General features: G+C 36.3%; 1 long non-coding RNA gene across 1 annotated transcript in view; it reads left to right on the top strand.

Annotated features, from left to right (window-relative positions):
- The window catches only part of LOC110393825, a 43,955-nt gene continuing 32,373 nt past the window's right edge, over positions 724 to 12,305 (top strand). Inside the window, exon 1 of the long non-coding RNA XR_002435218.1 lies at positions 724 to 6,581. This is a non-coding gene — a long non-coding RNA (uncharacterized LOC110393825). The remainder of the gene's footprint in view (positions 6,582 to 12,305) is intronic.

Raw genomic sequence — 12,305 nt, 5'->3', positions numbered from 1 at the left:
TCTCATCATTTATTGCCAAAAAGATGTTCCCCAAAATATCGTTCTGCTATAAAATCAAACTTGTTTGGAAAATGTTTAGAAATACTACACTAAATGAGCTTAACTAAAGGTTCACATAAATGTCCTTCTGTATATTTATGCCCACTGATGTCTTCTTCTAGGTCATTGTTTGCTGTATAATTTGAGTGGCCACTCTTTGGATTGCAGCTACTCTCCTTTTTATACTGAAGTTCATACAAACTATTCATAATGGCCCCACTAGACTTAAAATTTACAGCACTGTAACTGCAACATAGATTATTTCATTTTGCTAACAATGGACACTTCTCAGTCTCAATGGCAATTTTATTTAAAATTCATTGTAAATATTAAACAGAAGCCAGTTTCCTGGACTGAGAATAAATCTTCTTGGTATAAGATTTGAAGCCTCAGAACTTTTTTTTTTTTTAATATTATAAACTTAGCTTTCCACCCTTTCCACTTCCCTCTCCTTCTAAATAAAATAGTTACATAAAGAAGTTTGTACTTCTTGTCAAAAAAAGTAAATATAAATTATAGTCCAGGACACTACCTAATGATCTTAATATATTTCGTAAGTATTGTCAGCTTCATTTATTAACATGCTCATGAAATTACAAATATGCATGTGCATTATAGCTTTTTTTTTTTTTAACTACTCACTGTTTCTAGCTTCCAGCTCTCTAATTAATTTTATAATGTAAGACTGGACAGGTGGTTTTAATTTTCTAGACCTCTGAGAGAGAGATGGGAGAACAGTCAGGGAATATAAATATCACTAAGGTATTAATTTAACATGATTGTTTTGGTTGATTTTCTTGTAAATAAGTAAGGATAATTTACTGGCTCAGAACAAATAGATTCAAAGTATTTAGACTGTTTGAAAGGTTAGACTGATTAGCAGGACAAGAATACATCTTAAAATAATAATTTTCCTTTGCACTTTTTCTTTCTTAGAATTTTTACTTTAAAAAATATTTTTTCCAAAGACAAACATCATGCTGAAGTACCTTTTGTTACACTACCTGAAGTTCTGGAGACCTCCATTTTAATGGAAGTTTCTCTGAAGCGATACCTAAGTAGTACAACTGTTACAGAATTACTAGTGCCTAGTTAAAAGAAATGCTGTACTGTGTTTTGAATATCCCAGCCTCAGATAACCTTTGAAATTCCTGGTCAGTCATAGTCTTGTTAGAGGTGGAGCTGGTAGCCCTGGAGTGAATTATTTCTAATGAAGATTTGTGTGAATACAGGGCTAGGTGGTGGAGCAGGGCCTTGGTAAGCGCTGTCACAAGAAAATGCAGTGAAAGTTCTCAGTGTGGCAAACTTCTGTGTAGAGAAAAAGGCTGTGAATTTAAAGGATTTTTTAGAGAATGCAAAATTAGCTTCTCTGAAATGTTCTTCAAAACATTCTTTAGTTGATTTCTAGTGGAAAGGTGTTTATGCAGTGGTGACCACTTGAAATCAATGGATAGTTGATGCTTTGAAACTTATTACTATATAGAGTAATATAGCCAGAATAATATCTAACATTCTTTTGAAAATAATAATGAAAAAGAACCTGCATTTTCACAAATGAAGGCCACACACTAGAACATAGATAAATGAAGAACTTTTCCAAAGTCTGAAAACAAATAACTTTGGGAGTTGTTTGCATTATGAAACAGCAGTTAAGTAGTGCCTTTGTTTAAAAAAAAATAAAAAATAAAAAATTTAGATAAGTTTAGATCCGTTTCTGAATCATTTTCCCATTCAAAGTCTCTTCAGCTTGGAACGGACAGTAAAAATCTGGAAATTGAAACAAAACATTTTAGAATGATCACGAGTAAATATTTGTATTATTTTGAATAATTTCCCTCTTGTTATTTTGGTTCATGGTCATTTTTGAGATTTCAGCTTTTTGTGGCTTTTGATGGTAGGGAAAAATAAAACTCTTACTCAGTGAGCTCAGGAAAAATATTTTATGTTCAGTACTTTGAATACATCTGTATTTATATATTTTAAAAGTGTTTATTTGAAAATAAAATTTTTAGAAAAACTGAATAGGTTTGTTACTCTGCAGTGTAAAATTATTCAGATAAAGAGGTGAAGGTTTGTATCTTTGAAAATCATGTTCCATTCTGAGTGCCTAAAACTGAACTGAAATTTTGGCAGGTGGATTTGAAAATTGCATATATATTGTGTAAATTGAAATCATTTTCTTCTCTGAGATGAGAAAAAGACAAGAAAATATGAAAGAATAATGATATTTAGTGAAACTTTACTATGACCCATCCTTACAAAATTTCTGTTCTTCAGTTTTCGTATATAAGGGAGAAAAGAACCTTTGTAAAAACTATTGCCAGCACACAAAACCAAAATCAACTTTTGACCCTGCTCAAGCAAGACAGAAGTGCTAAGCAGTTATTTATGACATTATCTAGTATTACAGTTCAAACAATGACATATACAAAATGGTAGAGAAATTCTTCAAATTTAAGAAAGGTTCCTGATATTATTATCCATTTTTTCTAAGCTGATCTGGTTCTGTTTGTCATACTACCTATTGCCCTAGGTGTTTTGTTTAAATATTAATCTATTATTAAATATTAATCCAGAGCAAAATTGCAAACTGAAGCACACATTTGATCAGTGACTCTGCAAATACCTGCATTTAATCGTGTTTGAATGTACATTCAGCGTTTAACTGCTCTTCTGTTGGCTTAATCTCCATTTTCACCTGCATTATTCCCCGTTTTTTTTCTGAATAAATTATTTCGTGTAATTACTTAATGACAACCTCCTTTTTTCAAAGATCCTGTTTGGCCTTGATGTACAATCCTAGATACTTTGACTATCACCACAGCTTGGACAAGATTATCAGTTTATCAGTGATATAACTGTGTAATGCCAGATCTGAATTAATCCCTTTAGTGAAATATTCTCCTGCTTAATAGGAGCAATTAAATGTCTTTCCTGGTAAAATGAAGATTATGTGGCTTTCTAACATGAAAAAAATCCCAGAAAAACTGCTTTTTGAAGAACTTTTCCATAGGGATGACCAAGAACGACTGACTTGTAAGAAGAACTGGCTTCAGTAGTTCAAAGAAGATGTAGTCCAGGAAAAAAGAAGAAAAAACTTCTTGCTAAGGAAGATTGACAAGTCCTGTTGCTTGTGCTTTCTGACCTATGGAAATTCTACATAGTGACATGCTGGTTTTGACAGCTGTTGAAAATGGCTGCATGAGTAAACCAGAACAGGCGGTTCTTTGCTGGCACAAGGCTGGATGGAAATGACAGAGTAGATTCTCTCCTGTTGAGAGACAGCAGGGACAATGCAAGGAAAATCAAGCTAATAAAGAGCTCTAAAGTTTGCTGGGCCTACGCCTGGCAAAGAAGCCAGCACAGTCATTTGTTTGGGCCATCTGCTCTTGGACGGATAAAAAGAGCTCATCAGAAATGAGCACCAGAAAATTGTTTTGCAAGTAATTTTGGCTCCCCTAAGTATACTAAAAGCAAAGATCCTTAAGGAAAATTAAGTCATCTACCTTTCCAGGTTAAAAATCTTGCCTTTATTTTGTTTTTAAAGTATCTTCACTGCTATAGATTGCCAATATATGCACCAGACAAAACGTTAAAGTAGCACCAAATATTACTCGTCTATTTTGCCGAGAAGCAGTTATGGCAAGTAAACAAAATATGATTAATTGGTATCATTTCTTGACAGGAGCATTAAATGGATTTGCAAACTTCAGAAATCACACTAGTAGGCTGGCAAATAATCTTGAATGTTTTGCAGTGTAGAATTTACTGGAAAAAGAAGGCCAAGAGTGCACTTAGGAGTTCTAACATAGGGGTCCAGATGATATAGAAAATTTACTGAATCATAGAATCATAGAATTAGCAAGGTTGGAAAAGATCTACAAGATCATCCAGTCCAAATTTGAAATTTGTTTGTATTTGGCATGTCTCTTATTTGGAAAATGTTTGATTTGTTTAATATGGAAGTAAGAGAGAACTGGAAAAAATTCAGTCATCACAATCCATGTGTTACAAAAGATCAGTAATAGTTTCTGGTATTAATGTGTTTCACAACTAAGTTGTTGATGTGTTGTACCCTTGAGAGAGCTGAAAGAGGTTTCTTCACTTCCATCCACAGAGTAACAGGGAGAAACTTCTGTAAGGCTCTTTGCAAAAGTGCAAAGTGAAATAGTAAGAGCAGAGAATTTCACACCACCGTTCCTTGTCTTCCCCTCAACTGGCAAAACAGTGTGGTTACACATTGAAGAAAGCCATGTGTGACAGACTTCCTTTTAGAGACAATGAGTTTCTCCTTCACAGGTTACCACTGTTGACTGTCTCCCTCCACACCTTAAACAGTTATGAAAGAGAAGTTGTGATGAGAGTTAATTAATAGGACCATATCTGAGTAATGTGCTATTCCTACATTTGAAAATGGAGTATATAGTAAGAAGATTGATGTTGTCTGATGATCACAAAGTTTAACTGACGGAGTAGAGGATTGTCTACAAAGTTCTGGAATTAATACAGAAAGAAGAAAGAAAAAGGCACCTATGGTATTGCTTTATCTTTATAGTAAAGCTTCTTGAACTGTTTTTATATTTTGTTTTGAAAGTTTTCATGTTCATCAGTTCTCTTGAAGGAATTTGGTGCTTTTTACTCATTATTTTCTTGTTTGATACTTTCTTTCTCTCAATCTTCTTCATGTTTCCAGTCATAAATTTCTCTCAGAAAAGGAATAAAAGCTTTTTACACTGTATTGCCTCACGTTGCAAGAAGCACAGAGGCAAGTAAGCCCTACCATTTTTTTTTTGTCCTAATTCCTCCTGTTTCAACAGGAATAAACCTGTCATATTCCACATGTGTGATAACATCAATAACACAAGGTTCAGTTAAGGTGTATTTGCAGTTTGAGTTATCTCTACCTCTGTAATGAGTTATGTCCTCTCATTCAGGCAGGAGGGAAACACATGTTTTTCTTTTCTTTAAAATGACACATTAATTTTGAAGCTTGTTAATTGGGATGATCTTTATAATAAAGTCAGATGTGTCCTACTTTTATCATACTGTTAACATTCCCTATGAAAAATTTATAATGTTGTGAGTCTATAATATTCCAAGGCAAGCATTGTTTCCCTAGCATGACTAAGGACTCTATAGGATATCTTTCTGCAGCAGTTTTATAAGCTTCACTAACCAAACCTGCAAATTCACATCTAGTACTGCTGGGTGATTTTGCAGTACTACTGCAGTGCACACATCTTGCTCAGAATATTGTAGAAGGCATTATTGTTGGTATTTCAGATACAAGTGCCTGTTCTGATTTATTCATCTGTTGCTGATCATTGTATCTGGAAAAAATATCTGAAAGTAAATGAAAGCTTTCTTTTAGCTCTGGTAATTTATCTTGAAGTCCCTACAAGATACTACCTCATGGCAGACTTTGTCCAGTCACTACTAAGTGTATGTGAATATTTCTGGAAAGAAAAAAGATAATAATTTAGAAAGGTCATGCATGTTGTGAGGAGATCATAATTGTACTTTAAAAGCAACCCTGAGCAGACATGGGTAACTAACATCAGAGGCTTGTATTGTTACATCTTCCAGGATCATTATGTGATGTTCTAATGCATAAGATAACCTAGCCAGGTAGCTGCTTATTCAACTCACTGTCAAGTCTTCCTTCTTAATTTTTTTTTCTAACATCTCTGACCCTCACTGCCTATTCTCTGGTTAGAGGTAAATTAGCAGCTGTGTCTTGCACTGCTATGTATATGAAAAACAGGTAAGCACTATATATACAATACTACGTATGATAGCTTAAAACAGTATATAAAATAAATATAATAATTCTCCTTCACACTGAGAACCAGGTGAACGATAGGAGAAAATGTAAGGAGCGCTTTGAGAAGGAAAAATAATGAAATTACAGTGAATTCACATGATAAAATTGGAGGTTGTCTTGTAAAATGCAATTTTAAGAGAGAAAAAGCTCAGGAATTAAAGCTTTGAAAGAAATTCATATATTTAATTTTATTTAAATGCTATTTCATGAGGAATCTAGTTAATACTAATTATGAAAGTAGATTTCTTTTTCATTAATTAACAAGTGTACAATTATTATTTTTATTTTAACATAGTTACCTAATATTGATATGATAACCTTTCTTGCTATGAAATGAAGTTGTAAGATTAATATGTATACAGTACTAAAACACAATTATCACTAATGTGCTAATTTATTCAGCCTATTTAGGGAATAATAGTTAATTAAACAGTCTTTAAAATTCCTCTGTAAGCCGATAAATGTTAAAAATTCAATTTTTTGTACATATATAGAGAAAGAAATAGTAGATGATACTGTCTGTTGAGTTCTAAAAATGAAACTGAGACCCTACTAGAAATCTCTTTGCTTCATGACATATCTGTAAAGTTACATCCAATTAAAGAGAGCTGAATTAAAAAAAGAAACAAGCACACCAGAAAAGAACAGACTAATTGGGCTATGTTTTTTTACAGGTGGTTGACCTTCACTTTTCCCATCTCTAACAACAAACTGAAAGGTGTGTTTAAAAAAACCAAACAGGTTTACTTTCATAGTGATGCATGTATACAAAGAATCAACCAAGCTGAAACTATTCAGTTCAGCTTCATCCATTTCTACATGTGGATGTTCATAGATACATTATCTTAATGGCTCACCCAATCAACGTAACATGAATTTCTGATTTTGCCTGATGACAATCCATTTATGTCTTTTGTGAAGCAATTATACTGAGGATGTCAGGCTTACAGCATATATGTGGCTTAAGAACATCAAGCAAAATTGCACTGCATTATAGTGAAAGCTGTAAAATATAACAGTCTTATTAAAGCAGCCTCCTATCCCCAAACAAACAGCCCTGAAGTGTTCTGAATTGTACAGGAAAAACACCACTTGAGCTTCATTAGAAAATCAACCTTCATTTCTGCATTTGCACTAGGAAGTTTTGAAGAGTTGTTTTGATCAGAAAGTCTGAAGTTTTGAGTCATGAACTATCTTCTGTTGTCTGGATTTCTGTGAAAATGTCATAAATATTAGTTTTCCTTTACAATCAGGAAAGCTGTGGCTGGTGGCTTTCATCAGTAGATCTGAAGTATTTTTGAAAGGATATCGGTGTTGTTTTTGCCTGTGTGAAGTGCAGAGGAGGTCATCACAGAGGCTGGAGATGGAAATAAAATTGAATTGGGTGTTCTACTTCTTAGTATTGATTTTTATTCACTTGAAAACTCAAACCAGAGGATAAGAACCCGCACTAGGATTTCTACTCAGTGTACCTCCTTTGACTGACCACAGTAATAGGCATTACAGACTCCCTCTGTTCTGGATTTGGCTCTTTCATTACTTGGAATGGCAGTTATTTAATGCTGCAGATGTGGCAAGGTACTCTGTGACAGTAGGAAATAAATGAGGTAGGAGGAAGAGATACAGTCTTCTGTGAGATAATTGGATACCAATGGAACAAGCAAACAAGATGCCATGCAGTGAATTCTTCAGATCTGAAACACGGCCAGCCTAAACAAAGCTAAATTCAGCCTTACCCAGATTTGTCAGCTTGTGAAATGGCTCCAAGATGCAAACCCTAGTGCATAATTTTAACTACATTTGGACTGAGCAGTTAGTAAAAATAAATACCTTGCCTGCAGACATCATTCTCAAGTTGTCCCTACCCTCATGCAAAATTATTTGTACAATTTTGTATAGCAATCAGGACATGGAGATAAAGGACAGTTGTGTGCCATTCCAGTCTCCCATGATAGAGCTGCAATGCAGATAAAGTGTATTGCTGGCAGTTTCAGCTGGAAGTGCTGTAAGGCCCGTGGGTTTCTCAGATCTTATTAGCCTTTGCAGGATATAAATTCACCTATGGCTAGATGCTACATGAGCACCAGTTCACTTGTGTGTGGTGTGAGAAGGGGAATGATCCTGATGACAGAGCTGGAGGAAGTAGAAAGATTAAGGAGTATCAGTGTGAAAGAGAGATTGACTGGTGGAGCCACTCCCTGACATCCTTGCAAGAAGTACACCAGGAAGACATTCCAAAACTAGTGCAGGATTCCCTATCCTCTTGCCAGCAGGCAGAAGGAGGGGACCTAAAAGACAAGGAGGAATGGAAGCAGGTCCCTTCTCAGGGTGATACGGTGGCAGGCAAAGACCCTCCTGGCCTAAATTGCCTTCCCAAGAGCCCTTTCACAATAGGTATGAGGCTCTGGAACTTGAGGGACAGACAAATGAGGACGCTGGTGAAGGTTCATACAGGGGGTTCAAATCTTTCATAAAAATTTCCGATCTACAAGAAGGGTTGGAAGGAGGATCTGGGGAACTACAAGACAGTCAGCCTGACCTCCCCTTTCGGGGAGGTCATGGAGTAGATTGACTTGAGTGTGATACACAGCATGTGCAGGAGAGCCAGGGGATCAGGCCTAGCAAACATGGATTCATGAAAGGCAGGTCCTGCGTGACCAAACTGATCTCCTTCTATGACCAGGTGACCCACCTAGTGGATGAGGGAAAGGCTGTGGATTCTGTATTTGGGTAATAACAACCTCATGCATTGCTATAGGCTAGAGGCAGAGTGGATGGCAAGTAGCACAGAGCAAAAGGATCTGGGGGTGTTAGTTGTCTGCTGGCCGAATGTGAGCTAGCAGTGTGCCCAGGTGACCAAAAAGGCTAATAGCATCGTGGCTTATATCAGAGAAAGTGCAGTTGTCAGAACCAGGGAGTGATCCTTCCTCTGTACTGTTGAGGCCACACCTCGAGTACTGTGTTCAGTTCTAGGCCCCCCGCTACAAGAAGGATACTGAAGTGCTGGAGCGTCCAGAGAAGAGCAATGAAGCTAGTGAAGGATTTGGAACACAACACATGTTAGGAGCGGCTGATGGAACTGGGATTGCTTTGTCTGGAGAAGAGGAGGCTCAGAGGAGACCTTATTGCTCTCTACAACTACCTGAAATGAGGCTGTAGGAATTTGGGGTTCACTCACTTCTCTCACATAACTAGCAATAGCACAAGAGGTAATGGCCTTGAGTTGTATCAGGGGAGATTCAGGTTAAACATTAGGAAAAATTTCTTCTCAGAAAGAGCAGTCAAGGACTGACCAGGCTGATCAGGGAGATGATAGAGTCAATGTCCCTGGAGGTATTCAAGAAAAGTGTAGATGTGGTACTTAGGAGCATGATTTAATAGGCATGGTGGAGATGGGTTGGCAGTTGGACTAGATGATCTTAGAGAACTTTTCCAGCTATAATGATTCTAGGATTCTATGATTCAGACAGAAACTGTAATAGGGCAGAGAGCAAGAACTGGAGTTTCTGCCATGCAGTTCTGTATTCACAGCTTCCTATTTATGCAGGGTGCATAGGCTACGAATGGTATGCTTTAGCATGTGACATTCTTCTGGCTCTAAAATTCCATGATTCTGGATGTCTTGAAGGCTTCAGAATGTTTTCAGTGTTACTCAACACCCATATTTGGACTCTTGAATTGTCCTTTGTCTGCAGTGATGAAGCATCATTTGCTTATTTGGAGTTTATTTTCGTGTACCAACTATAATTATTTTTCAGAGAAGCCAGACAATTCAGTTCAAATGTGAACAGGCTTCTGTGAAGTTTGTTTTAACAGTGATGCACCAGAGCTCTTAAGCAATCAGTCCTTCACTGGGTGCCACCCAAATAAGAACTGAATTGTTTGGAGAGTGATAGTGCAATTCCATTCTGACTGAACTAAAGTAGAGATGGTTTCCGATTTCTGGGACCACAGTAATGAAATTCGGAAGTTAATCAAAATCTATGTTCTATTCTATTCTATTCAAAACACCTATGGAGGTTGGCCAATTTCCCTTTATATTGTTTTCTTATATCTGTATACACGAGTACTGAAGAATTGTTACCAAATTTGATTATACAGTTTATGTGATTATTTGTCTTATGTAAGTCATTTGCTCTTTTTTAATTGTGTTCTGTGGTTTGTTACCTAATTTATATGTCCATAAAATCTCTAAAACAGAAGACTAATCGCTGGCAAGTGTCACCTGGCTCACAGTGGATTCTAAATAATGTATACACCTTACTCTGCAGAAGTTCCCTTGTTATGTATAAATCAGAGTTGTGACAAGAGGAAATATTATTCTCCAAATATTTGTACAAACAAAAGGGAATATTCACCTTGGAATTGGAAAATGCAGTGTTTCTAAGGTGGTTGCCTGAAATTTGCTACTTGCTGTGTTCTCTGCTGGTCCCAGATAGCTGCTTTCTCATTAATTGGACAGCTTGTGCATTTTGACTCTTTTTTTTTCTTTTTTTCTTTTCCCATTTCCCTTTCTGTCTCGATTCATTTTGTTACATTTTTTTTTTCTTTTTTATATTATACTTCTGGCTGACTGGTTGTCTCCCCATTATCTTTATTCAGTTCTTAAAGTTCCCTGGTACTATTTGGTGGGCATTAGAGAAGATTTATATCTAAGAAAAGCTATTACAATGCAGTGTTTCTGTATGTAACAATTCATGCTGTCTTACACAGTATCTCAGTATAAGTACACTTATATAAGTACCTATTTAAGTAGACTTCTCATATATACTGATGCAACTGAGAATGAGCAATTGTAATTTGTCAGTGTAAGCTCTCCAAAGATACCTTATTTGGGAAAAAATTAAAAACATGAGATTTAAATTTTTGGAGGAATTTAGTGGATTGGTTTGCTTATTTCCCAGCTGAAATTCAGTGGGATTTTTTGCACTGAGGGGCTATACTGCATTCTTTGAAACTTTATGTAGGAAAATTTTGGGTGAGTTTCTGGCCCTCTGAAGCAATTGGCATCAGTATGAGAGCTGCCCCACAAAACAATTGCACACAGAAAAATACTTTGGAATTTGGTTTATTTATTGGTAGTTCTTCTTTCAGACTGGAGTTTTAACCCTAATAGATCATTCTAACACATTTCCAAGACTTAGCTGTTTCCAATTTCTCTACACTTTCTGGCCATGCCTGAAAAAAAAAAAAAAAAGGTTAGAGAAAAGTGAACCCTCTCTGGAAGCATCCACTCCCTCCATCAGGTGTGTGCACAGAAAGCCGCATAGGAAAAAGCATCTTGTAGCTACAGCATGAAACTTATGTCTGATACAAGATACAGCTTGTGTTTCTCAGGAAAGTAGTTCTCCTCTCCTTGTCTAGCACACAGAAAGACAAACCAACATTATGTCACCTGTGGTATGACTTGGCTGAAATGAAGAAGAGATGTGCTCGTCATTTCAGCTAGGAGGTAACAAATCGTGTATTTCAGTGGGGCTTAATGCCCTCAGGTTGGAGAAACATGACTAATGATCAACTAAGACTACTGTGAGAAAGTGAACTCCTCTATTGTCCTGCAAATTGCAACACTGAAGTAGTATTCAAAGAGTCCAGGCTATTGTCAGACAACAAATGGTAACTTCCTTCAGCAAGACATTTGGCTTGAATCCCTCAGTTTTGTCTATTTTCTAACTTGGATGTAGCGGTGGTGGTAAGACCATTGCCTTATCCAAGTCTTTGGGCTTGGACCCAGTTCAAAAATATGATATAAACATACTCTGAAAATTAAACTATAAACGGATAGATTTGCTCGATAGATCTGTGTGTCAAAAAATGAAGAGTAGAGCAATCCTAAAATTATGCTCTCAAAATGAATAGGCTTTTTCTTCCCAAATGATGATTTGCATCAGTAGTAAAAGTTTTCTACTGAACAGAAAAAAGTGTTACATTATTTGTTGTTGATTTGATACACTACTTTTTGAACTGTTTCCCTCCTGCTTCAAAATATGTACATATTTGGCAGGAATAATGGGTTTCCTTGCTATTCTTTTGCATTGCAGTCTTTCTCTCTGTCTTGAAGTTTTAAAAATGCATTGCAACGTAAATCAATATGAATTTTAAGTGGGTATCATTTCCAAAGAAAAAGCTTTGTATTGTCTGTGGACTCTCTTTTATTTCGAAGCAAAATAGAGGTACAATCTTCTTTGCAATTGCACTAGGGACTAGAATAATGAACACTTAAGATTGCAGACTGTAGAATCCTCCATTTTGACTAGAGCAATGAGACGGAAAAACAAATAAATCAACAATGGGAATAATTGCTGTAATCGCACACTGGTGTGAGATTTTTTTTTAACTTCCTTGCCTTTTTTAACATTTTTTTTAACTGCCTTGCCTTCCCTTGCCTTCCCTTGCCTTCCCTTGCCTTCCCTCCCCTCCCCCTCCCCTCTGCTGTCACACT

Source organism: Numida meleagris, chromosome 2 (assembly GCF_002078875.1).
Source record: "Numida meleagris isolate 19003 breed g44 Domestic line chromosome 2, NumMel1.0, whole genome shotgun sequence".
Lineage (NCBI taxonomy): Eukaryota > Metazoa > Chordata > Aves > Galliformes > Numididae > Numida > Numida meleagris.
The sequence above is the reverse complement of the archived record's forward strand: the minus strand, read 5'-3'. Positions and strand labels throughout refer to the sequence as shown.